The 26,525-nt window shown below is 38.5% G+C and overlaps 1 protein-coding gene and 1 pseudogene across 5 annotated transcripts in view; one reads left to right on the top strand and one right to left on the bottom strand.

Moving 5' to 3' along the window:
* Positions 1-26,525, bottom strand: part of ATRNL1 (attractin like 1) — a 506,958-nt gene that overhangs the window by 232,543 nt on the left and 247,890 nt on the right. The window lies entirely within an intron of this gene.
* LOC119040045 (TIP41-like protein) lies at positions 21,507-22,302 on the top strand (annotated as a pseudogene).

Here is a 26,525-nt window from a genome sequence, read left to right as displayed (position 1 = left end):
AGGAAATGACAAGTTATGAAATTGGAGAACTGTTAAAAACACCTCTAAGTACTAACACTTCTTGTTCGCAGTTCGTATATTCAGGTGAGAATTCACTTGAAAAACATAACAATGTATATATGAAGTTCAGAACATAATTATAGATGGGAATTAAATACCTGAAATTTTACCAAAGCTCAAGATGAAAGGGCATTTAATGAAAACTGTCCGACAAGAATATCAATTTTACATGGTGTATCGCTGAAATATTTTTGTGCCCTGGTGAATATGTAGGTGATTCATTGCTAGGTAGAACATCTCTGGCCTATTGTCATGAAGTACTGCTTTGGTGGAAAGCTTTTGCATTTGGATTATATCAATTAAAAGGTCACTGCAGTTCCCCAAGAAGAGATTTTTCTCGTGAAAGAAAATGACAGGACTATGTCAGAAACGCACTGACCCCGAACACAGAATGTCAGTTACGGAAGTGATTCCTGTTGCAGAGTAGGCACTGACCTTATCGCAGGTCATACAAATATCTTATAGCTGTAATACAATAACGTATTGGTGTGATCTCAATAATCTACTGTTTTCTGTAGCTAGATACACTCCAATGTGAGTGTGTCTGCCAAGCCCCCCATTTCCACACAAGAATTACATTTCACCAACAAGAATGATAGAAACTAAAATTCAGACGTCAATGATGTGACATAAATATTGTTAAACAGGTTAGCGCAAATGTTCCTTAAGCCTTGGAGTAGTATTTCAACTTAATTAAAGTTGCTGAAGACTATTTTTTTCTTTGGTAGATGGCCAATCTACAATAGATAAGTGGTGTCCACTAGAACTTTCTGTGATGATGGCAATAGTCTATATTTGTGCTATTCTATATATTAACTACTATACCCATGTGACTACTGAGCGCTTTACATGAGACTAGTGTGACCAAGGAATGAGCTTTTTAACAGCATTTAGTTTAAATGAATGAAAAGTTAAATAGCCATATTGGACTGCTCAAATCTTACTTTTTCAGGAAAGACAAACCATGAGGCATAGCTATATAGTAGTGAGGCTGTTTTTTTATGTGTGTTACCAATAATCTTTGAAGGTAGCTCCAAATAATAAGTTTCAGTTATATCTTAATTGCAGAATTACAGAAATCTAGAATTGTAAAAATACAGATTTCTAAAGAAACCAACCCAACTCTCTCTAAATGGGAGTTAAGGAAGCCATGAATAATAAAAAAAGCAACAATAAACTAGTCAAGTATGGTACATAATTAATGAGTATAAGTAAATTTTATCAGTTAATCAAAGCAGCACTATATAAATAGTGTATACCAGTGGTTTCTAAACATTAGATGTGTTGTAGGATCCTTTGGAACTTGGAAAGTTTCTTTTCAAATTAGACATTCCCTTGCCCTGGCTGCTGTGGCTCAGTGGGTTGAGTAGTGGCCTGTGAACCAAAGGGTCGCTGGTTCGATTCCCAGTCTAGGGCATATACCTGGGTTGTGGGTTAGGTCCCCAGTAGGGGACATGTGAGAGGCAACCACACATTGATGTTTCTCTCCCTTTCTCCTTGTGTCTAAAAATAAATAAATAAAATCTTAAAACAAAATAAAATAAAATGTCATATTACCAGAACAGAATTTCTGAAGGTAAGGCTTAAGAATCTATATATTTTTTTCAGTGAGACAGTACAAACATTGTAAAATCTCCCTTACATGCAGATTCTAAAAAGAAAAATATCAAACCTACAGAAGCAGAGGGTAGAATGATGGTTGCCGGGGGTGGGGAGTGGGAGAAATGGGAAGACACTGTCAAAGGGCTCGGACCGTTAGTCATAAGATGAGTAAGTTCTGGGGATTTAACACACAGCATGGGGACTGCGGTTAACAATACTGCCCTATGTGCTTGAATTTTGCTGACAGAGGTGCCAGTCACTTGACTGTGGCAGTCATTTCACAACGTATTCATCTACCAAGCCGCCACACTGTATACTTCCAATACATGCGGTTCATTTGTTATTATGCCTCAATGATGCTGGGAGGCGGCGCTATCCAGACCCAATAATCCAGGGAAAATATGTCCCCTTTGGCTCTCCCCTCCTGACCTACGCACTCCCCAAGGGTCCCACTTGCTAACATCACACCGGGCATTAGGTTTTAACGTAAGAATTTCGGAGGGGCACGTTTGGTCTAAAGCAGAGGGAACTGTTCTGCACATTGCAGTAGATTTCACACTGTTTCTGGCCTCTGCTCACTATACGCCAGTAGCATCAAGTTATCACAACCTGAACTGCAACCCGATGTTACCAAACACCTATCGGGAGACAAAATTGCACCCTGACCCCCATTCCAAGCCATTCTTATAAGGCAAGATAATTTATTTAGTACTTAAAGTCCAGGCAATTATTTTCCACAAAAATATGACTTATTTGACATTGGCAATGTGGTAAATTCCTGCTGTGTACCGCAACGTGGTTGCCTTATGTGTTTCTCAGAAAGCATCTAACATTCACAGAGTAGCCAAAGAGCGCAACAGGATTTGACTCAGCGTTCCCAACTAAAAACTTGCAGTGAGAGATGAAAGTGTTGAATTAAACATCTTGGCTACATGTACTCAAAGTGCTTGTATTCATTTAAAATTATGAATACATAAATTTTATACATTTAAAGTTAAAAAAATTAAAGTATAGCATGAACTCAACTCATAGTCCAAAGGTAACAATTATATACTTCTTCCCCAAATGTCATGTACATAAACACAAGGATGTGTTTGCATTTTTTTTTCCAAAGATCAAAAGGATGCTGGTCGAGACGGACAAGACGGAGCTCCAGTCTTGGTTAATTATTAACTGGCTGGGTGCTCTTAGAGACTCACTTACTTGCTCTGTGCCTCAGTTTCCTCCAGGAAAATGAGTATGACTAGGGGATCTGTATCCTCACAGTTCCACTATGACAGGGACATATGTCTAATAGAAATAATGCCTCAACTCCTCCCCGCAACTCCTGCCCCTCGCCCAAATCAGTAGTCTTTAGCTTCTTGGTAACCCTCACTTTAATGCCGGTCACTGCGACAAGCGTATTGCTTCTTCTATAGCTGTGTTCCCAAATGAATGAGAAACCCTGAGATGTCTTGCCATCTGGTCTTTGCATTCAGTAGCCAAATGACCCAGGACACATAACAGCATTTCTTGGATACTGTTCCCAAGCTGAACCAATTTAGCCGTAGCTTTAAAATTAAATAAACAAGAACTCAGAATTTAATATCTTATCACACAATTTTAAAATATGGAAAAACTTTTAAAAAGTGGAGTAGCTTGACACAGAGCAAGGCGACCTTAATTCTGTAGACTTCACCACTGGATACAATTACTGCGAGGCAAAGCAGTCAAAGAAAATACCTACAAGTCATTTGGATTCTAGTTCTAGGAGAGGAAAGGAGAAAAAAAATCTAATTATTTTCTATATCTAAAAATAAACCTTAAAATGTGAAAAGAACACAATTTTATATCAAATTATTCACATGATAATTGTCATATATTGAAAAGTGATTATAAACTTTGAGGACAAAAATAGACCAACTTGAAAAATGCGTAAGTATTTTATGCCTGAATTTTCTGTACTGCAAAACATGAAATTGTTTCAAAGCTGTATGCTTATTTATACACGATGACAGGACATGAAAATGAATAAGCAAAATAATGAGTCACTACCTGAACGAAAACATTTTTCTTTCCATAGATGCATTACGCATAGAAAAGTAGAAATAGAAATGATAAAAAACCTACATATTATCCTCATCAATTATAATTATTCGCCTCTAGTTGGGATTTAAAATGGTGTGATGAGCTGCGGTGGCGGGGGGGGAGGGGGGGAAGAACCATACATTGATGTTTCTCTCCCTCTCTCCTTCCCTTCCCCTCTAAAGATAAATAAATAAAATCTGTAAAAAAAAAAAAAATGGTGTGATGATTCACTGCCTGTCCTTGCCGTGGCGAGGCTACTCCTGCTACCGAAACACAAGTGCAGGACACCTGTGCTGGAGAGGCCACAGCATGTCACGCACCGTGAGGCCTGCTGCACAATAGCTCAGGAGGTCAGCAAGAGCTGTAGCAATCAGCCGCAGAAGCTGTCAAGGCTGAAGAGTCATCCCTTCAGTGGGCAACACTGGTAAAGGAGCCAGGAAGGTAAGCCCAGTGAGAACAGAAGCTCGGGGAGGAGGCCGTGGTGGGAAGGCTGCCTTTACATGGGAAGACTGTACAGTGCAGCGGATCCTCCGGAATGGAGCTCAGAGGGACCTGCCAGCTGGCCAAGGTGGCTGCCAGGATTCCAAATAAAGCGCCTATAGTATATGGGGTAATATATGGCGCTGCCGTCTAAAGTACCTTCAGCACCAGGCATTGCTGCTCCTACCCAGTTTTAGAGGAACCTTAATCCTACCTAACGCAGTTGGGTTTCGGCAGGTCTATTTCATGTATCCAAATCAATTCAAATATTTTATTAATGCTCTGTTTTCACCTCCTTCCAAAAACTCTCCTAAGGATAAAGGTCACTGGACTCTTCTTTCAAAACCCCTATACTATTTACTATCTCTAATGAACATATTTCTGCATATTATGCCATCATATGATGAAATATCTCATATACTTTAGTATATTGTTCACTAATTACCTTACTTATGTATGCCATCCTTTTCCAGCTAGACTGACTATTCTTGAAGAGTGCATACCTTGTTCTACATTTTGTAACCCGTAATGACTAATGCTCTTCTAGTCATAATAGGAGCTACATACTCTTTCAATGCATTAAATATATAAACAAATATAACTAATTATATTATCCATGCATAAGTATTATACTTGAAGTATAAGTCAAATGTTACAAATTGCCAAGTTTATGTACAGAAAGAGAGATCTAGATGGATAGATAGGTAGACAGACAGATAGGCAGACACACAGGTAAATTATATATATAGGTAGAGACAGCACACACACCATAGCGGTCAAGATCATTGGCTTCCAAGTTAGGCTAACCCAGACCTGAATCCTTGTTTTGCCTAGTTACTAGCTTATGACCATACCAAGTTATCTAATCTCTGAACCTCAGTTTACTCAATGGTAAAACAAGAATAACTGTTCACAGGGTTGTTGTATAGATTAAATAATTAATGTATATATATCACTTTGTACAGGCCCAAACATATATTGACAATGTACCAAAAAGACAATTGGTTTAAAAATCACACTCAATTTTAATTTATGCTATAACAAAAATTTGAATCACTTTTCAGAAGGCATAATAGTATGTACTGCCTCATTTAACAGTTTCCACATTTTATTACTTTATTGTTAACACAAAGTAATTTAACTTTCATCAGCTAATGTCAAGGATATATCAATTGTTTTCTTTTTACTTTAATCAAGTAAGAGAATTTTCAGAAAAATTATCATCTTATTTGGAGCATTTTCTTTTAGAATAAAAGGATAAAATTCTAAAATGACCAGGTAGTTGAAATTTGTCTTCTATCATTTAAAAATAACTATGTGTGAACCCAATTAAAAAATGGGCAAAGGACCTGAACAGACACTTCTCCAAGGAGGACACACAGAGGGCCCAGAGACGTATGCAGAGGATGCTCAGCATCACTAGCCATCAGAGAGAATGCCAATTAAAACCACAGTGAGACACCACTTCACACCCTGGTCCGAATGGCCATCATAAACAAATCAACAAACGAGTGCTGGTGAGGCTGTGGAGAAAAAGGAACCCTAGTGCACTGTTGGTGGGATTGCAGACTGGTGCAGCCACTGTGGAAAATAGTATGGAATTCCCTTAGAAAACTAAAAATGGAACTGCCTTTTGATCCAGCAATTCCACTGCTGGAATTAGACCATAAGAGCCTGAAACACCAATTTAAAAGAAGCTATACACCCCTATGTTCATAGCAGTGTTATTTATAATAGCCAAGTACTGGAAACAGCCTAAGTGCCCATCCATAAATGAGTGGATCAGAAAACTGTGGCACATTTACACAGTGGAATACTATGCCGCAGAAAAAGAAGGAGCTCCTACCCTTCAACAACAGCACGGATGGAACTGGAGACTATGATGCTAAGTGAAATAAGCCAGGTGGTGAAAGACAAATACCATATGATCTCACCTAGAAGTGGCACCTAATCAACAAAACAAAACAAACAAACAGGAAGAATAAAACCAGAGACATAGAAATAAAGAACAAACTACCAGTGACCAGAGGGAGTGGGGAGAGTGTTTATGAAAGAAAGTAGGGGAAGCATGGTCAAGGAACATGTATAAAGGACACATGACCAAGAAAAGGGGGTAGGATCCAGGGCAGAGGGCAGGGGGCAGGGATGGGTGGGGGGGAAATGGAGACAACTGCACTTGAACAATAAATTTTTAACTGAACAATAAACTTGTACTTGAACAAATAATTTTTAATTTATTATACAATAAAAATTAAAGAAATTAAAAATTAAAAAGATGAAGAAATAAAAATACTACATTTAGTGTTTTAAAATTTAGTTAGAGGGATAGCATCTAAATTCGTAAGTCAGATGGTATTTCAAAATAAGTCTTTTATCAAAAATCCTCAAAAACGTATTTGGAAGAACATGTGATTATTCGAGATGCCTTAGAAAGGAGGCTGGTCAGAGTATACACCACACTTCCACCGACATAATGAGATGAAATTTCATTTTAACTGGATCGTCATAGCAAAGTCCTTGGACTGTATCATGGATTATTATTAAAACATCTAGACTAGCTCTGAGCATGTATTACACTTGAGATTCTGGTGTGACAGAAAACCATGTGGTTGGTACAGAGTCTAATCTAATGTAGGCAGACTTGAGTCTGGGGAAGTCAACAGAAAAGAGCAGGTGAGACACAGGGCCGGGGAATCAAAAGCTGTCTGCACGTAACCGCTTTGCTCTCACCAATGGAGCCCATGTACTGAGCTCCATGTAATGAAGCCCTTGTCACATAGCTTCCTGATACTACAGGAGAAATAAGTAAGTAGGTTCTTCAATTTTCAGTTTAACAAATTTAACCATTTTGGTTTAACTGATTTCTCACTCTCGTTATGACTTTTTTCAGTGAGTGCATATGAAAAGAACACTAAAATTATACACTTAATACTAATTCAAAGTTTTCGAAACTTATTTAATGTCTAAGAGGGATAATTCTAAAATGTTTATATAGAAAAAGTGTACAAGGATCATGCATGTGTTTGACAGTTTCTGAAGCTGGAGTACGATGAACAGAATGGTCCAGGATCTGGGAAAGGGCCTGAGGTAAGTTAAGTCCTTTGTTCCTTTTCTCCTTCGACTGAAACACAGGAGTCCCCCGGATTTCCCAGGCCAGGCAATCCTCCACCTGCTGAGGACACAGAGGAATGTGCAGCTTCCGCCTTCCCAGGGCGCAGGCCAGCGGGACAACAACATACACTGATGACAACAGTATTGTTCCTTCTCTACCTTCTCATGAACCTAAATCTGTTCTCTTTTTCCTGAACCTTCAATCTACACTTCCCTGCTTTCATTAGCATTTAAACCTCCTGCAGACACCTCCATCAATGTACACACACGTACACATACTTAACATGTGTCTTACATGTGTACATATACAAACAATCCATGTCCCGGAGCCACCCCCATATCCAGCAAAACTACATTTGTGCCTCCTCCCTTGCACAGGAGAAAACACTCGACAGGGTTTTCTGTGCTCACTCTCCTTGCTTTCTCACCTCTTCCTTCGCTAATCTGCTTCCATCCCCACCTCTCCATTGAAACTGTCTCAGTCAAGGGGTTTTTGTCAACTTGCTTGTTTCTTTCTTGGAACTTTTCTCAGTCCTTACTTTGCCCTCTCGAAGCATCCTTAAAATGTCCTTGTCTCGGCCCGTGATACAACGATATTCTGATTTGCCTCCCTGGCTGCTCCATGTTAATCTCTCCTTCACTTCAATGATCACCTTGTGTCGAGACCATCTACGACCCCAATGCCCATCCTCCTAAATCGCATAAAAAGTGCTCTGGCCCTGAGAGGTTGTGAAATAATGGGGGACAGGGGGAACTGAGACTAAGTTGAAAATGAAATGAGTAATACTACTTAAAAAGTATAGTGCTCAAAGTATGGAATTTGTATGTATTTATTTGGTAAGAGATGTCATAAAGGGAAAGATACAATTATGTCATTACTTCGGTGACATTTTGCCTTGTGTTTAGTTAGGAGGAATTACATGGGTTGATCCGGCGGATCTGGGAAGTGCGTACGTACGGACAGTGAGATGCTGGGGTGTAAACAGAGAAGATGAAAAAGAAAGAGTGTTTAAAGCAGTTCTTCATTGGTGGAAGTACCACTCAGGAGGGGTGTTGTAAAATGTTGTGGGGCATGTGTTGCTGTGAGCATTGTTACAGTGAATGGCAGAAACGACTGGGCTGCCATTTCAGGGACAGAAGCTGGAGATTCTAAAGGTCCTTCAGTGCACAAGACACTTCCCCACCCCCCACCACAAACTCGCGACTCCTGCCTGACATTCCAATGTCTTAGCAAGCATCCATCTGTTCGTAATGATCTAAACCCGACACCGGCTGCATTTTTCTATAAACACTATGTATGTTTTGAACAGTTGTTATTAACAATGAATTTTTCAGGAAAGCAATGACCACGTATTTTAAGAGAAGATTGTTCTCTTCTTTGTCCCTAACTTTACCGTGAGTCATTCACCGTTTCAGAAAACCGCATCACTGTACTGTGATCCTTCTCTTACGGATGAGTCACCAATACCACAAGCCTATACCTGTCGGCATCTGCAGCTGTCACCTTTGTGGCAATTCTATGAATAGATGAAAGCATCTAACTGCATTATGTCTAACGGCACAGATGTATACAAACATTCTTATTAAAACACATATTGATTTTTCATAAATGACTTTTCATTTCTGTTTCTTTTACATTACAGCAGTTTACTCTTTTCTAAAATCATGTATCTATGTCAGTTATATTGGTAACAGGTTTCATTTCATGCTAATAAAGGGACCATTACAAAATATTTCCTATAATGGCATGAAGTTGAGAATCACCATTTCAAATTTTTGGAAGGACAAGGGCGAAGTGAGCCAATAACACCACTGGAGACCAACAACAAATGCAGCAGAAGATCTGGCTAATACCGAATAGTCAGAGGGGCTACTCCCCCTGGTCATGGAGCCCCTGACTTATGCTAATAGCAGCATAATGAGAAAACCCACGTGCGAGCAGAGAGTGCTTGGCCACAGCAGTGCATATGGTCGGGCTCGTTCTCCCACTCAGTCGATGGTCTATGGGGGAATTTGGGGAGGAATTTCTGCCGTAGACAAAGGATAAAATTGTAAGAGGAATGACCTCAGTTGTAAACAAAAGAAAATGTTTAATTGAGTCTAACAGCTCAAAATGTTCCTGTTCTTTCCACTGACAATGGCTGCTGTCAGTTTTCATTAATTCACATTGCCTCATCGCTTTAACTTTCAAACATTAATTTGTGGAGAGAACTCTTTGGTTTGGATTACCAGTGATCTGTAGCAGTTTGTGGCCCTAACGGCACCACTTATCTTGCTGCCACCTAGGAGGGCTGGGCTTGCCCAAAAGGTGTAATGTTAAGCCTTAGAACAGTAAGATGCAAGGCAAAAAAAGTGATTACAAAATCTGTAAGACACAATCATCATCAGATGAGATGGGCATCTTGGATTCTACTTTACGCTCTAAAATTGTATTCATTAGAGCCCCTCAACTATTTTTCATGCCAATATTTCATGCCAAAGAAAAAACATAATTTGAATAATTTATTAATTAATAAGAAATATAAAAAGAAACTTGTGGCAACATATGAGAGTTGCCAGAAAATGTTAAAGATATAATTCACGATCCACTCTTCTTTCTTTAAGCTGTATAGTAAATATTGGGTTGGCCAAAAAGTCCATATGATTTTTTTTTTCATAAAAGGCACATTTTTCATTTTCACCAATAACTTTATTGATTTGGATATTTTGATCACTATCTGATTGCTATCAAGCTCAACTGGTCTACCTAACCATGGAGCATCGTCCAGAGAGAAATCACCAGCACAAAACTTCGTAAACTATTTTTGACACCTTCGATCAGTCACAGCACCTTCTCCATACACTGCACAAATCATTTTTTGTGTGTTTCAGTTGTATTTTTACCTTTCTTAAAATAATAAAGCATAATATGCTAAAAATGTTGCACATTTTCTTTCATCTTCAATATTAAAATGGCTACACAGAAATCCACCAATTTTTATGTTTTTACATGCATGCTGATATGACAACTGTCAGAATACAATCCAACAAAATTGTTTCAGATGAAGTTAAAGACCAGTAAGCACCACAAGAGCCATTTTACAGAAAAAGCAAACAAACTTTTTAGCCAACCCAATACATTATCAATAATCTTAACAGCTTTCAATAAAATAAAATAATGGCTTTGAAAACAAATTCCTATACTTCTTATTCATAAAGCAGCAACTAAACTGTGTTAAAATTTCCATGTCTTGTACAATGCCATTACCCTTTGCCCTGGTTGTTCACTGTAGCTTAGTAAACTAACACATACTCAAATTTCAGAAGAACTCAGACTAGTTCATCTCTGAGTCATGCATCACCTGGGGGAAACAGACACTGGGCATTCTGTTTCCAAGATGGCCTTTCAGTCACATACCTGCTATCTTGCTGCTGGGTGGTCAGCTATCTTACTCTCTGCCCTCATCCCTCTCCCTCTTCCCCCCTCCCTCTCCTTCCCCCACCCTGCCCCCCTCTATCTGCATGCCTTGAGCTTCTCAGAGCTTGATGGCCTTAGGAAAGGAAGAAAGACCTCCCTACGTGGTAGCTGCTTACCCTGAGCAAACATCCTAATTCTAAGAGACAAGTGGAAGCTGCCAATGTCTCAAGGCCAGGCCGTGGAACCTAGCACGGTGTCACTTCCACAGTGTACAATTCAGACAAAACCATCACGGAGTTGCCCTAAGTTGATGGGACATAATGTCCCCTTTCCTTCTGAGTAATGCCAAAGAATCTGTGGTCATCTTAAATTCACTGCATCTTGTTTGAAGCATTAATAACAATTGTTTTATTTTTGGCCAGTAGTTCCCATACTCAGCTAAACATAAACACCAACTACAAGTAAGGTGCCAGGCCAAGAGCTATATTGAATACAGTCTCTTACTTCAAGGAATTAAAATTTCACCTAAAGAAATGAGAAGTGCGACTATAAATATTTAAACAATACTCCTCCAGTAGTAAACTAGCCAAGGAGAAAAATGGGAGTGACAAGCATGAGAAACAGGCTTATTAGAAACCTGCAGATTTTCATTCTGTCTCCAAAAGCAATGCCACCCTCTTCCATGCAAAGAACAACAATATTCCCTATTTTGACAAAATGTCAATAACTACTAAAATATTTCAGACTGTAAATTGCATTCAGTTCTGAGGATAAACACATTTTCAGAGAACAATATGTTGGACTATTTCACTGTCTTACTAGGGAAACCAGAGATAATCATATTTAATATTAGTATTCAAGATACATTATCTAAACCCCCAAAATGCTACATATAAGAAGATGTGATCATAGGCACATAAGATTGCTTTGTAGGTGGAACTTATAAATGATTTTGTTTGATAAACAGTAATGAAACAAACATTTGTTGAGTGTCTGTTATGTGCCAGGGTGGTGTGCTGTATTATTTTAAAGACATAAAGATTTATAGACATCATCTTTGCAAATAAAGAGGCTCACAGTATTAAGGAAAGAAATGAATAAACAGGCAGCTCTATAACAGTGTGACAAGTTCCATAACAGGGGTAAGTGCCGGCTGCTGTAGAAGCACACGGGAAGTTCATAGCTCAGACTGAGGGCTGATATGCCGGGAAGATCCTCCAGAGGACCATGCCGACCTCACAGCCGCAGGTCCACTAGAAGGGCATTGCTGGCATTGGTGTGAGAACAGAAGCCATTTCTGAGTAAGGAAGGTATTAGTAAACGTTCTAAACAGAGGGGCAATGGCTGTGAACAGATCCGGAAAAGAGAAATCCTGCTGCATTCGTGTGTGGCAAAGCCAGCATGACTTGGGGGGAACGTGGCGAGGGTTTGGGGCAGAAAAACCAACTGAGAGATAGGCCTAGGGGAGATAACTAGGATCCCGTCACTCAGCAGCTTTTATTAGATGCTAATGAGTGTGGATTTCATACTGAAAGCCACAAGGAGGCACATATGGACAAAATAAATGAACATAATAATTTCAGATGAATACTTACACATGCATAGCCACACCGATAAAGGCATATCTGCAAACAGCCAGTATAACATTTTTGAAAAGTCACATATCAGAGCTCAAAAATAAAAGCACATGAAAGCTTTTAAATTTAATGCCATAAACCTGAAGGGTCTTATTTATAAGCCAAATGTGTCTTTCAGTTGCTTGCATGTATTAGATTATTTATTGATTTAGTGTTTACACTTTTAGTGTTATAATTATTTCATGCAGTGACAAGTATAAACTATTATTTAAATGTGACTAACACAATAGCTTCTGCTCTAATTTTTAACTTGCAACTACATAACTACAATATTTAAAGTGGTAATCATAGACTTTCCATTTTACTAAATTGGAGGGAAATATACTTGCATTATAAACTTATAATAATTCATCTGTAATAAGTGACTGATAATCATTTAGACAATAAGACAAATTCAGAAAAAGTCTATCATTATCAAAATAAAACTTAGGAAAACAAATAGAAAACATTCCTAACCTAATGGTCTTTAGACTTAATAATACATCATGGCTTAGTCACTTATAATGTAACAATGTAAGATTACAAACAAATATTTAATCTTTACGTGCTTGAGGCCTCTTAGAAATAAGATGTTTAGAGGACAGTAATGCTCTCATTCTGATCCTTTATAATACATGAGACCCAAGTATACTGCTTAAGGTTTTGCCCTTTAAAAGATCAATAATATTTTATTAACAAATAACAGTAGTAATTAGACACATGTTTCCATTATTCTGGTCCTCCTGGATATTTTTTCCATTCTGCAAGCCATCTGACCATGTTTGCTTCCACTGGCCGGGTACATTTCACGAACTGATGGAAAAAGTAAGTTTTTCGTGCGTTAGAGACAAAACATACATCAGGACTTCTCACCGTCCGTGCAGGAATGTTCTAGGCCTCTGCCTTTCAGCTCACGTAACACCCAGTGAGTTATTTTCTAATACTTGAGAATGATGAATGGTTTTACCATTTTAAATACGTAATAAATATACAAAATGTAAATGCTCCAAATTTCCTTGGACTGTGTTAGTTAAAGGCAAAACAAACCAATGATTTTTGGCAGGCGGTTTGGGAGAGAGAAGCGCTGTCTTTAAAGCTATGAAAATGTGCAAAATGACATAAAAGGCTAAAACTGAGAATCATTTTCTGACAATTATTTAGGATTCTACTTTGCAGCATAAATTTATTAAAATCGATGACAAATTTGTTAACAAGATGGTTCCTGGGTGTCTAAAAAAAGTAAATTCTTACAACCTATTTTATAAATCCTCCAAATAAGAAAACCATTAAGAAATGGTTTTCTTAATGATCACAAAGTAGATAACTAAAGAGTTCATCCCAAGCATATTTTTCCTGCTAATATCACTTAGTTGGCCAATTATAACTTCCACCTGCAGTATTTATATACTGTTTACATACAGAAGAAGGACAATTCAGCACTAACCAAAGTTTGGTAAATGACAAGAGAACCAGACAAGTCAAAATAAATAAAGCGAATTGACCAAAGGTATCATTTCATCTTCTCAGAAATCCCAATAGAATTACATTTACTAATTCCTGGCAAGATGCTTATGTAAAGATCCCCCTACCTAATTTTTCATAATCTGTATGACTTTCATGAATGCCTTGGTCATCTTCCTAAGCACACCTTTTCTTTTAATTCATGCTGAATTGGTGACCTTGATCTTCCCCTTGATAACCTGGTGGTAGCCAACAGCTGAAGTAAGGGCTGTCATTAAGTGTTTTCCATGGCAGGCCAAGAGAAGAGTCCAGTCAGCTCCCCTGCCTAGAACTAAGGGCAATTACTGAGGCACACTGGGTATTCTTAGCACGTGTTCCCCAAGGTCACATTATCAACACTCAGGATCACACATCAGGAGACTTAGTGCACTGATTGGTCTAAAAAGCCTACTTACTGCAGAGAGGAATTATTTAGGTGGGAATAATCAACTAACTGAAAGGCATAAAGGGCAGCAAGTTGGTAAGGAAAGCACTCAAAATCACTACGTGAAGCTCCTTCTCTTATGAAGTAGCATTTAGTGCTCTGAAAATGGCTGACTTCAGTATGCCATTTCATTTCATTGGGCAAAACAAAGCAAAATGATGGAGAAAATAAGATAAAACAACACTGCAATCCCTTTACATTCTATTTTTTTTCTTTAGTTTGTTTAAAAGTCTTTTTAAATCCACGTGGTCAATTTTGTTATCCAAACAAATGCCTGTACGTGTGTAAGTATGTCCATTTATTGCAAGTTACTTAAATGTTTTGCTTTGTCTATTTCATTCAGTATCTCTCCGATGTGATACCTCTTTAATCATTAATATATAAATCATGAGGAGCAGAGGCAAGACCAACAAAACCTCTGTGACATGAACAAGTAGCATGCAGACTGAACTACCAAGACGCTTGAACAATAATGTCCAATCGCATCTGCTCTGTGCACAATAAGGTTTCAAAGTCTTTGAACATATTGGGGAGAAGGACATTGAACTGATTTATTCTGTATGTGCACAGCCTAAGTACTACAATAATGAAATCACGTTCACTTGGAAGAAAATTGTCCAGTGTTAAGTTGCCAATGGCCATGTTAATAAGGCTTCCTGTGTAATTTGGCTGATAGAAGCTTCCAGCTCAAATGCTATTAATTTATTTAGTAATTCTAAAACTCACAAGTGAAGAAAGGAGAAGAGATAATTTCTAAAGAAACACAGATAATTCAGGAGGTCTATTGTTGTTCTTCATAACAATGGGGCTCTAAGTCGTATTCTCTAATTTACTGTCACTTTATCACTTTTATCTTCCACTTCGAGTCTGTTTCTTTTATTGGACTCTCTATTCAGCTGATAATTCATTTAGGCTTTTGAAGTTCCATGCCATAAAAATTCCATTTAACTGCTTCCTAAATGGTGGTTAATCTACACAAATTTTAAATTTGACCTTAATGGAACAGCTTATTCCTGAAGTTATTAGGACATTGGAAAACGGATCATGTCCTTAAAAGTGTACTTATTGCAAAGTTTATTTTTTATCATTCGCAAAATGAATTTTGCACAGAGAGATGTTTGCAAAGTGCCTCCCTTCACAGTAAAATGCAGAGTCATTTTCCCGTCTGAACTCTCTTCCACAGCTCAGAGTCTCACACGGGCATCAGATGGGGTGTCAAAGTGCTTTGCTAACAAACTCATTTCCCAGATGTGGCTACAGCAGGGCCAGACGGCAGCAATGCTCTAACATACCTAACAATTCAGTTACAGTTATCTTACGGAGCCATCACACATTTTTCCTCAACAATCAAACAACCTCAGCTGGAAACCTCCAGCAATAACATAAATAAAGGACCATCTGGCTAGAATAATTAAGGGAGGCTGGAAATAAAACATTAATTAGTGCAGAATTTTGAACGACCTTCAGAGGCCTTATTATAAAATTATATCCAAGCAGGTAATCATTTATTTCATGTTGCTGTTAAATTTAACTAGGCATGAATAAATACAAATACCACATTTTTACTCTTTGGGTGAGGACAATGGACTTGAAATGATAATGACATTATATTTCATTTAAATTAAGGCAACAAATACATATGTGTAACAAAAACAGTGATACTACAGACATTAAAAATCTGCATGACTTAAACATAGAATTTTAACATTGAAAGGACCTTTGGAGAGCTAATGGCTCCTCGATTTATAAATGTTGGATACAGGCTCCGGAAGGGGAAATGATTTTCCCAAGGTGACCCCAGCAGAGAGTGGGAGATGCTACAGGCAAATGCGCCCAACCCTCATTCTGGAAAACTCTGCCCACTGACCGTGAGCACTCACAGATGAATGTTCTACACAAAGCGTGGTGGCTGCTATTTTGCCGCTTCGCTGAATTAAGACAAAATTTTACCAAACCTGCTAATGTACAAATGACCAGGCCACGTGATGAGCAAGCATCTGAAGTGACAAGCTGCCTTGGAAGAGTGTGTGCCAGAGAGGACTGGCGGGCCACTCACAGAAAAACCTCCCCCTTCTGGGCACGTGATCACTGTCTCACGCTAATGAAAGGCAGCGGAGGAGGACGGGCATCAGGCCCGGGCCAACGTTTTGAAACAGCAGCTGTGTGTCCTCCACTGGATATTCGCCATCTCGCTCCAAAGACTGAGGGGGCGAGGGGACCGCCGATGGGAGGAAAAGGGTCCTGAATTTACTGGCAGGAATGTCGACATGAACTCGGTCCAGGATAGACATATCCATTCCTCGGGTTACTAAAATTTGTGTCATTACATTGTTTACCTAATAAAAGGTCCAAAGGAGACCCGATGGACACAAATTTTCATGAGACAGCAGATGTTATTATAAAATATCAATATATAGTCTTAAGGAAACATGAGAACAAAATCGTACTTATTTCCTAAAATCAGTATAAGTTTAAGACACTTGCAATAAAGGCCATTCCTTTTATATAAACCTCCTATAGCTTCTGAGAGTCCCTGGGCTTAAGTGCATATATAATGCAGGTTTTATTTATTTATTTATTTTTGAGGGAGTTTAACTTTTCAATTACAGTTTCCTTTCAACATTATTTTGTATTTTCTTAAGTCTAAAAGAAAACATACAAAGGAGGACAGAATGAGCTGGAGCATAGTACAGACAAAAGAACATGGGATCTGAGGGCAGAGGTCTGGTTTCCAGGTACCAACTCTGCCTTGAGGTTCCCAGGAGTGAGTGAGTGAGTGAGTGAGTGAGTGTGTGTGTGTGTGTGTGTGTGTTCACTGGTCTCACTCATCAGCTTTCTACTCCAAACACAGTTGGGCTGGGGTGGCAGGAATGAGGGGAACTTCGAGAACAACTCCTCCAGGCTAACTCCACCCTGAATCACTGCTAGAGACAATTAAAGGAAATGAAGCCACTAGATAAACATCAGGAGGACACTCCTCATGGCAGCAGCTGTCCTGTCCCCCAGTGGGCACACTGCGGATAGGACATGGTAGAATGGAGTTCTTTGCATCTCATTCATGGCAACGACTAGGTTTGGCTAAATGCCAAACTTCTTGCATTTCTTTAATAATTAGTGATGTTGAACACCTTTTCATGTATCTGTTGGCCTTCTGTATGACTTCTTTGGAAAAATGTCTATTCAGGATCACTTGCCAATTTTTAAATCAGATTATTTGTTTTGTTTTGTTTTTGTGTTGTAAGAGTTCCTTATGCGTTTTAGGCATTTGCCCCTCATCACACATATGGTTTGAGAATATTTTCTCTTACTCCATAGACTGCTTTTTCATTTTGTTGATTGTTTCCTTTGCTGTGCAAAAAAAAAAACCTTCCTAGTTTGATATAGTCTCACTTGTTTATTTTTACTTTTGTTCTGTATGCTTTTGGTTCATATCAAAAATATCAGTGTCAACGAGCTTCTTCCTCTACATTTTCTTCTCGGAGTTTCACAGTTCCAGGTCTAATATTCAAGTTTTTAATTCATTTCATTTAGTTTATAATGCTTTATAATAGGTGTTCATTTCATTCTTTTGCTTGTAAATATCCAGTTTTTCCAGCATCATTTACTGAAGAGAATATTCTTTCCTCGCTGTGCTCCGTGTGGGGCACAGAGGTCATGCCATTTTTGGTCACAGGCTGCTGAACACTCAGCACAGTGTGGGCAGGTGCACTCAGAAATCACACATCATGAAATGGGCAAACATGTCTTCAAAAAAATTTACTGAAGCCAAACGCAGCCTCTCACACCACCACCATCTGGCACACTCATACAGATGGGTTCCTAGAACGCTCACCTAGCAGAGGAAGCCTGCACTACAAGGGGCCCATTCCCCAGAAAATAATTCTAGCTTTTTTGGGGGGGAAATCTCCTCTCATACTCCTACTCAGAAGACCAACATAGCTTAGCAAATGAATATACAATTAAGTTGAAATCCTATTTTGAAAAAAAAAATGCTGTCATAACTCTGTGGGCAAAGAATAAAAAATCTCATATATATTCTGTAATTATGCACAATGATGAATGTTATTATTTCCACTGATTTTTCAGTCGATTTGATTGCATTAAAACATACATCTTTCTCTACTTAGTTACATTGGCTCATCTTCCAGAACAATACAAAACAATAGAGGTTGCAAGTCACTGCACTCTGGTCCTACCTTGAAAAGGAACATTTTTCAGCATTTCATCATATTACATGATGGGTAAGTGTGCTTTGAATCATGTCAATGCTGAACCTAAACAGGGGAAGCCAGTGAAGAAAGTAGGTCAGATTAAAGTCCAAGGCCTGTGGTGAAGTAACCAACCCAAAGTGATGAAAATGGAAATCCTTGCTTTGTTCCTTGTCTTAGTAGAAAAGCGTTCAGCCTTTTGCCATGAAGTGTGTGGTTAGCCGTGGACTTTGTAGATGGTCTTAGTGAAGTTGAGTTCACTTCCCTCTATTCTAAATTGCCAACAGCTTTTGAAAAACCATGAATGAGTGTGTATTTTGTATATTGACTCTTTATAACTTCTAGGGTTTTTTTTTGCTGAGATTTCCTGCCTTTTCATTTCTTTGGGAGAACCTGTACTTTATTGCTGAAGATTTTCCGAATGGCTGCTTTAAAATTCTCATTTGGTAATTCCAACATCTGACTCCTGCTTGTTGACTGCCACACATGAGCTGTGATTTTCTTGGTTCTCTGTAAGAGTGGTGATCATTTTTTGCATCCTGGACATTTGGTTTATAATGTTAGGAGACACTGGCTTCTGTGGAAATCTTTTATTTTAGCAGGATTTCACTCTCTTTAGTTTTAGGACATAAATCTTGGCATACTTTTGTGGGTTGTGCCTCAAATAGTAGTGTAATGTTCAGAGATCTTTGCAGTCCTATTTTGGTCTGTATGGTGTATTTGGCGTTTTGGGGGCTCCCACTGGCACCAACTAGTATTACCTGAAAGTCTCAGATCCTAAGGGACAAAGAAGCTTCTAGAATTGGTCTCCCTATTGTGATGGTGTCCCTTTTACTGGTCGTCTGCACCAAATGCTTTTTAAAAAATTATATTTAAGCAGAAAGTCTGTAAGTCATAAGTATACAACTCAATTGGCTTTCAAGAAAAAAATGACCATATCAAGGATTCAGAGTAAGAAATCCTACCTTAGCAGTACCCTAGAAGTCCCCTTTCTACCACTTCCAGGAAATACCACCCCTCAAATGGGTGCCTACTAATCTGACTTAACATATGAAGTAGTTTTGTCTTTTTTTAAGTGTAAATAAACTAACTCTGACAGTATTTATGTTTCTGAGTCTTGCCCTCCACCTTGGTGGCCACTATACTTCTAAAATACACATGTATTGTTAAACATAATTGTAGTGGTTCACTCATTTTCTTTCCTATGTGCACCACTGTTGGAATATACCATTAGTAACTTTTTACAAAGTCTAACTTTTGATGGGTACCTGGTAACCTGAGCACCAGGTTTTGGCTTTGGGCAATAATGAGCCTATGAGCATTTTGTATGTGTTTTCAGCAAATCTATGTACGCCAACTGATACATGGGGTGCGTATCTGGGAGCGGATTCATCAGTCACAAGGCATTCATGTGTTCAACGGATACTGCCAAACAGGTATCCTAAGGAGTTGTACCAATTTACACTCTGCACAGCACTGAATAAGAGTTTCAGTTGCTACACTTCCTTGACAAACCTTGGTATTGTCTACCTTTTCCATTTAAGCCATTTGGTACATGTGTAGTTTTATCCTGTAGTTTTCGTTTGCATTTCTCCAATGACTAACTAAACTGAAAACTTTTACATGGGTTTATGGTGTTTGGAGATCCACTTTGTTAAGTGTCTGCTCAAATTTATCTTTGTAATGCTCTAACCCTTTTCCTACTGGGCAAACTGTCTTTTTAATTGATTTGTAAAGGGTGTTTTACATACTCTGAATGAGTCATTTGCCAGACTTATGCATTGAAAATATACACTCCCACTCTGTACCTTATTTTTTTTTCACTATCTTAATTTGCATTTTGATGAAGAGACATTATTAATCTCAATGATCTTAATATAGTCCAATTCATGACTTTCTTCTTATAAGGTTAATGATTTTTATGTTCTTTGTAAGGAACAGTGGTCTAGTCCAAAGTCATAAAAAGATGTTTCAATAAATAATAATTTAAAACAATTTTTTTATTTACTTTTTTCTACATTGAATCTGTTTTAAATCCTTGAGCATAATGATGACTATGCAGTAAAAAAATAAAAGTTTAAAATCTTTTAGATTAAGCATTTGTCTAAATTTTATTAAAGAGTAAAAAATGATGATGATAATCTAAAATACAATTTTACTCAAATCCTTTGGTTTATGTGGGACATAACCACATTAGGCTTAATGGACTACTAAATTATACAGATTTTTGACATCTTATTTGCTTACTCTGTAGTCATCAATTAAACTCATTGTTCCAGTATGAATTTTATCATCCATAAAATATTTTTACCCGAATCCAAATATAGCTATTACTACTCTCTGAAAATCCTGGAAATAGGTCAGTGCCTAATATGGCTGATTGACTGCCAGTGCCACTACAGACACTAATGGTTGCTACTGTGTGGCATGAAACACAAGACCTGTTTCACTGCGGTGACTTAGAAAACAGTAAGGATGATTTGACAAGGACAATATGAGTGCCTCATAATCATGTCATACTGTATATTTCAAAAGCTGAAGTGCTATAAGGTATTTTATTGGATAAATTTAGTTTGGCTGATTTTTTCTTAGACAGTAATTTCAATTTTTAGAACTTAACATTATTAAGATTTCATTATCAAAATATGATGGACCACATTAGCCCCACCCTCTTTTTCTGTGTAATAGTGATGATGACAGATTTGAGGATAATAAAAAATAATGCAGATAATAAAGGTAAGTTTATATGATAATAAAAATCTTTACCCACAGCGAATTCCTAATATAGATCTTCTCTCATATCTGGCAAGCAAATATGAAAGGCTCAAGTTCTAAGGCATTCACAGTGTCAAAGTACTCCAGGATCTCTGTGTTTAATTACCTCTAGAGCAGAGATCCCTACCCCCTGTACTGGTCCTTGGCCTGGGAGGTGAGCGGATTGAAGTCAAGGTGGAGGGCTGGACTGCAGTGAGGTGGGACTGGTGTCCCATGCCCCAGTGCTCCAGCCCACCTCTGTGGTGATGGTCCGTGGCTTCCAGAGCAGACACCAGGGCTTCCTCTTCAGGCCCCGGAAGCTGACGGCCACCAAGACTCACACCATGAGGTATGCAGATGTGGAAAAGTCAGCTAATGAAGTGCATCTGCCACCCCTCCCAGAAATGATGGTTGGAGATAACATTTTAAGAATCCAGCATGATTCTGGCTTTGGGATCGAGTTCAATACTACAGATGCTTTAAGATGTATAAACAAGTACCAAGGAATGCTCAAAGTAGCCTGTCAGGATGGAAGGTGAGCATTGCAAGGAAGTTATTAAACTCCATGACTGGACCTATATGACAGATTACAAAGGAACATGACTTGGAGAATCATTCAAGTTAAAGGTTGTACCTACAACAGATCATATAGATACAGAGAAGTTGAAAGCCAGAGAACAGATTACGTTTTTTGAAGAAGTTCTCCTGTTTGAGGATGAACTTCATGATCAAGGAGCTTCAAGTCTAAACATGAAAATTAGAATTACACCTTCCAGCTTTTTGCTGCTGTTGCAGGTTTTTTTTTGAGAATTGATGGAGTGATTATCAGAATGAATGACACGAGACTTCACCATGAGGCCAACAAGACCTACATGTTACAAGAATATACATCACCAGACAGCAAAATGGCTAATTTAAAGCATGTTCCACCTTCCCTCTTCATGGAGCCCAATGAAGTAGCATGGTATTTACCAATCAAGGAGGCAGTTTGTGAGAAGCTAATATTTCCAGAAAGAATTGACCATAACCCTAGACTTACAAGAAAATGCACCTGTGAAATAGAATGTGTCGTACCGCATGCTCACTGTGGAATCTGATGGAGACCTTGGCTATGTGGACGGGGGTATTTCTATTACGAGAATTAATTGTCTTGTCCATGTGTAGATTTTCAGCAGACTTAAAGGAAAAAATAAAAGATTGCTGCAGGCAAAAAAAATAAATGAAGTCAAGGCAAAATATCCCGAGATTGCCACAAAAGCAATGAAAAGCCTGCTTCCATTTCCAACATCCTATCTTTGTGAAGCAGGGTTTTCTGCAGTGACAGCAACCAAAACAAGGCTACAGAGGAGACTGGACATAAGCAACACACTTCAGGGGGCACTGTCTCCATCACCCCTAGATGGGACTGCCTAATTGCAGGAAAACAAGCCCAGGGCTCCCGCTGATTCTGCATTGTGGTGAGTTGTGTAACTATTTCCTTGTATATTGCAATGTAATAATAATAGAAATAAAGACACAATAAACAGAATGCACTCGAATCATCCTGAAACTATCAGCTACCCACCCTTGGTCCATGGAAAAAAACTGTCTTCCATGAAACCGGTCCCTGGTGCAAAAAGGTTGGGGACCACTGTATTGAAACATTACAAAAACTGATTCATGGACAGATGCTTAAGCAATATAGAGAATATAAATGATCTGAGTTAAATTACTGTTAACTCTAAGTATCATAATTACCAGAACAGCTGATGCTTCAAATGAATCAATGCTGCTTTGGCTACTGAGCAACTTATAAAGTACAATTATTTCTAATCCTTCTTATTCCCCACTGAAACAACAAACGGGAAAAAATTCATACCACAATTTATAGGTTATATAAGTCATCATGCTTAAGTTTTCCTTAAATATAATCAATATGTTCTTAAGAAAACTAGTGGTAATGTGTGTGTGTGTGTGTGTGTGTCTCCGTAACTGGTGAATAATATCCAACCTAATTAAGAAAAGTTTAATACTGTTGGGTATCATGTTTCGGGTCACTCATAGTCTCAACTGAAATGGAGTCATACCATGTGGTAGGGCATATTGATAAGATATTTGCTTTGCAAGGTGGGCTAGGGCAAATTCAGGAGGTGAGAGGGAAGGTGTGGGGATCATGTCTTTATTCAGACAGCAAGTTAGGGCTGCCTGCGGGGCTTTGATCTAGAGACATCGAAGTTTCCTCTGGAGACACAAGAGGTGGTTCTTTGGGGTAGGAAATACAAAGGTAACCACCACTCTCCCCCTCAGCATCCACACCCTAGGTTCTCTGATTAAATTGCCCTCGAAAGCACAGGTCAAGTCCTGGGAAGCCTGGGACATGGCAATTAATTGCTGAGCTTCAATTCTGGTACTGCAAATTGGAAAATACTATGAATAGAGTAAGTAGTGATTGTTAGAATATCAATCCAATGGGCAAAACTCGCATCAAATACTAAACGTACATGTAGTGATAGTAGTTATAGGTACAAGGCACAGACGATTGTTTGAAGCAGATGCCAAGTTCAACATCAGATCATACTACATTTCCGCAATAGTCACATTTTTGTGAGGCTAGACTTTGAGCAGTTGCTATGATAAAAAGCAAGACCATCGCGGTGGAACAGGAAATTTGCATAGCACAGTCTGAACCAAGGTTGGAAAGCTGTGTCTGTGCAGCATCTGGCAAGTGACAGGGGTTACCTGAGAATGCAACAAATATTTTTATTTTGTGTATATTTTTAAACAGCTAGTAAGTTATTAGGATGTAAATACTTGTTAGGTATTTAATGCTCGTGACTGAGAAAGTAAGGGTGAGGGTGCAGAAAAAGTTTTGGAACCATATGTTTGGGAAATATAGCTCTCATAGAAGTATCTAAGAGCAAACCACCTCCCCCTCTAAAAAAAAAATCCCATTTCAGCACAGATTCCAGTCAACTTGAACCAAAATGAAAGAGTCAGCGGTAGTAAAAGAAGTGCTTGTGTGCATCAAATGCATCAAAATGTACACTTAATAATGACCAACTGTAGGAGCTCATGGATAGGAATGTGAATCTTACCAACCGGGCCAATCTAAGGAATATACAAACCACAAAATTAAGAAGATGGGGATAAGGGCACTGCTACTCCGTTGTTTTCTTTTCAAAACATGAAGTCAAATTCTCTAAAGCCAAAAACCAGCAGTTAAAAAATCCATTTGATTAAAAATTCTTAATATTTTTCATACTTTCTAAATGTTATCTTACAGGAATATTTAGGAATTAATGTCTCTTCTGGTGTTAAATTTAGAAATACAAGGATTACTTTTATAATAAGTTACAGTAAGATGAAATAAAGTTATTTTCATGATGGTTGCACCCGTATTTATCATAAATCTTTCCGCCTGTCTGTTGTCTTCCAATCCTTTCATCCCTCATCTTTTATACATAAATATATACGTAACCATAGAAAAATACCTGGGGAGATATTTCCCAGATGTTATGGATGACGGGTATCTAGAGAGTGATATCTGTGTTCTTTTTTATTCCTTTTACACTGTTCTTTTTTGTTTGAATATTTTCAATAAACATCTCTAATATTTTTCAGCAACAATACTGCTTTTTCCTAATTAATAAAAAGCAAAACCACAAGGAACAATGTTAAGATATTAATCACACTTAATTCTGGGTATGGGAATGACTGTTTGCTTCTTTGAAATTTTGCTCTATTTTTAAAACATTTCCAAAACAAAAGAATTCAGGCAATCTCCAACTTCTATCAGCTCCAGAAATCTGCACTGACAACCCGCTTTTCAAATCCATCCATAAACTTCTAGCTAAATTCTGATCATCAGTATCTGCTGAAGACATTTGACTTAAAGAACAAAACTGTAGTGTGTCAAATATATTAATATTTTTTGTTAAATACAATGCCCACAAAAGTGTAAAATATCACACAGGCCAACCTTAGAAACTCACTGAATTGCTGCCCAGGTTTTGGGTGGAGTATGTGATTTTGTTTTTGCCAGTCTACACAGCTCATTCCCCAACCTCCCTCCACACAAAGGATCACTCGCGATGAATGCCTTACTGTACATACCAATAGCTCATTCATCTCCTCCGCCCACCCACTATTTGGATATCGCACAGTTTACTGACCCACTTACTTACTGATTGACAATTCTGTGGTTTCCGGTGTTTGGAGATGACTGAAAGAGCTCCTCTAAACACCCCTGAACAGGTTTCCTGTGTGAATATAGGTTTCCTCTCTCCAGGGTAGATATGTAGAAGATTGCTGGATCATATGGTAAGTACATGCTTTGTACAGTAAGTGACTGCTCAGGTGTACCCTCAGGTTTGGTTGTTTTCATTCACATGAGACCTCCAATCACTTTCCTTTTCCCTGAAGGACACAGCCTTCAGAATTCCGACCAGTGAATATCTGGTGTCAAACTCTCTCCGTCTTTAAATATGATGATTTTGCCTTCACTCCAAAACAGATATTTTCACTGAGTGCAGTTTTAAACTTTAAATTCATTTATTCCTCAGTTTTATAAGTTCTATTTGGTTATATTTCAAATCTGCTAGGATCACACACACACACATACATATTTACGTGTATACATGTGTGTATATCTGTTTTTCCAAAATTTTTTTGAAACTTTATTTCTTCCAACATAGTAAGCATGGCTGTTTCGTAATATGCATCCAATTGTTCCCATATTTTTAATCTTCCAGCCTGTCCTTCACATCTGTCATTTCTCCTGATTCCTGCTCATGGAGCTGTATCTCCTAAGTGCTTGGTCGTCCTTGCGTGTGTGCTCATGCTGGGAAATTCTTTGAAGCCCAGATGAAGGTGTGTTCGTGTCTTCATTGAAGAGTTCCGTCTTTGTCTGCCAGAAGCAACTTTAAACTAAATTCAAGGCTCAAGACATTTTTGGAGGACCATGTAGGGATTTCAGGGACAGCGTGTCAGGACAAAATGGTGGGAGTGCTGCCGTCTGCCGACCTTCCGCCGAGTGCGTGTCCCTCTGAGATTCCACTTGCTCCTCAGTGCCCCGCGCTGGGCAGCAGCAGCTCCTCAGTGCCCCGCACTGGGCAGCAGTGCGCTTCCACCTGTGTCCCTTGTACTCTGAGCTCAACGCACTGGACGTCAAGTTCGCCTTATGGGCAAATGCCACAAAGATAAAACTTATTCAGCGGTCTTCTTACATCTCAGTTTCCTTTTCTCTAGTTTTCTTTTTTCTTTGCCCTATAGTTACTATCTATGTCGTCAATGTATTTTTGATGATT

The sequence above is a fragment of the Artibeus jamaicensis genome, unplaced genomic scaffold (genome assembly GCF_021234435.1).
Source record: "Artibeus jamaicensis isolate MK-2021 breed Jamaican fruit bat unplaced genomic scaffold, CSHL_Jam_final contig_490, whole genome shotgun sequence".
Taxonomy (NCBI): domain Eukaryota; kingdom Metazoa; phylum Chordata; class Mammalia; order Chiroptera; family Phyllostomidae; genus Artibeus; species Artibeus jamaicensis.
The sequence above is the reverse complement of the archived record's forward strand: the minus strand, read 5'-3'. Positions and strand labels throughout refer to the sequence as shown.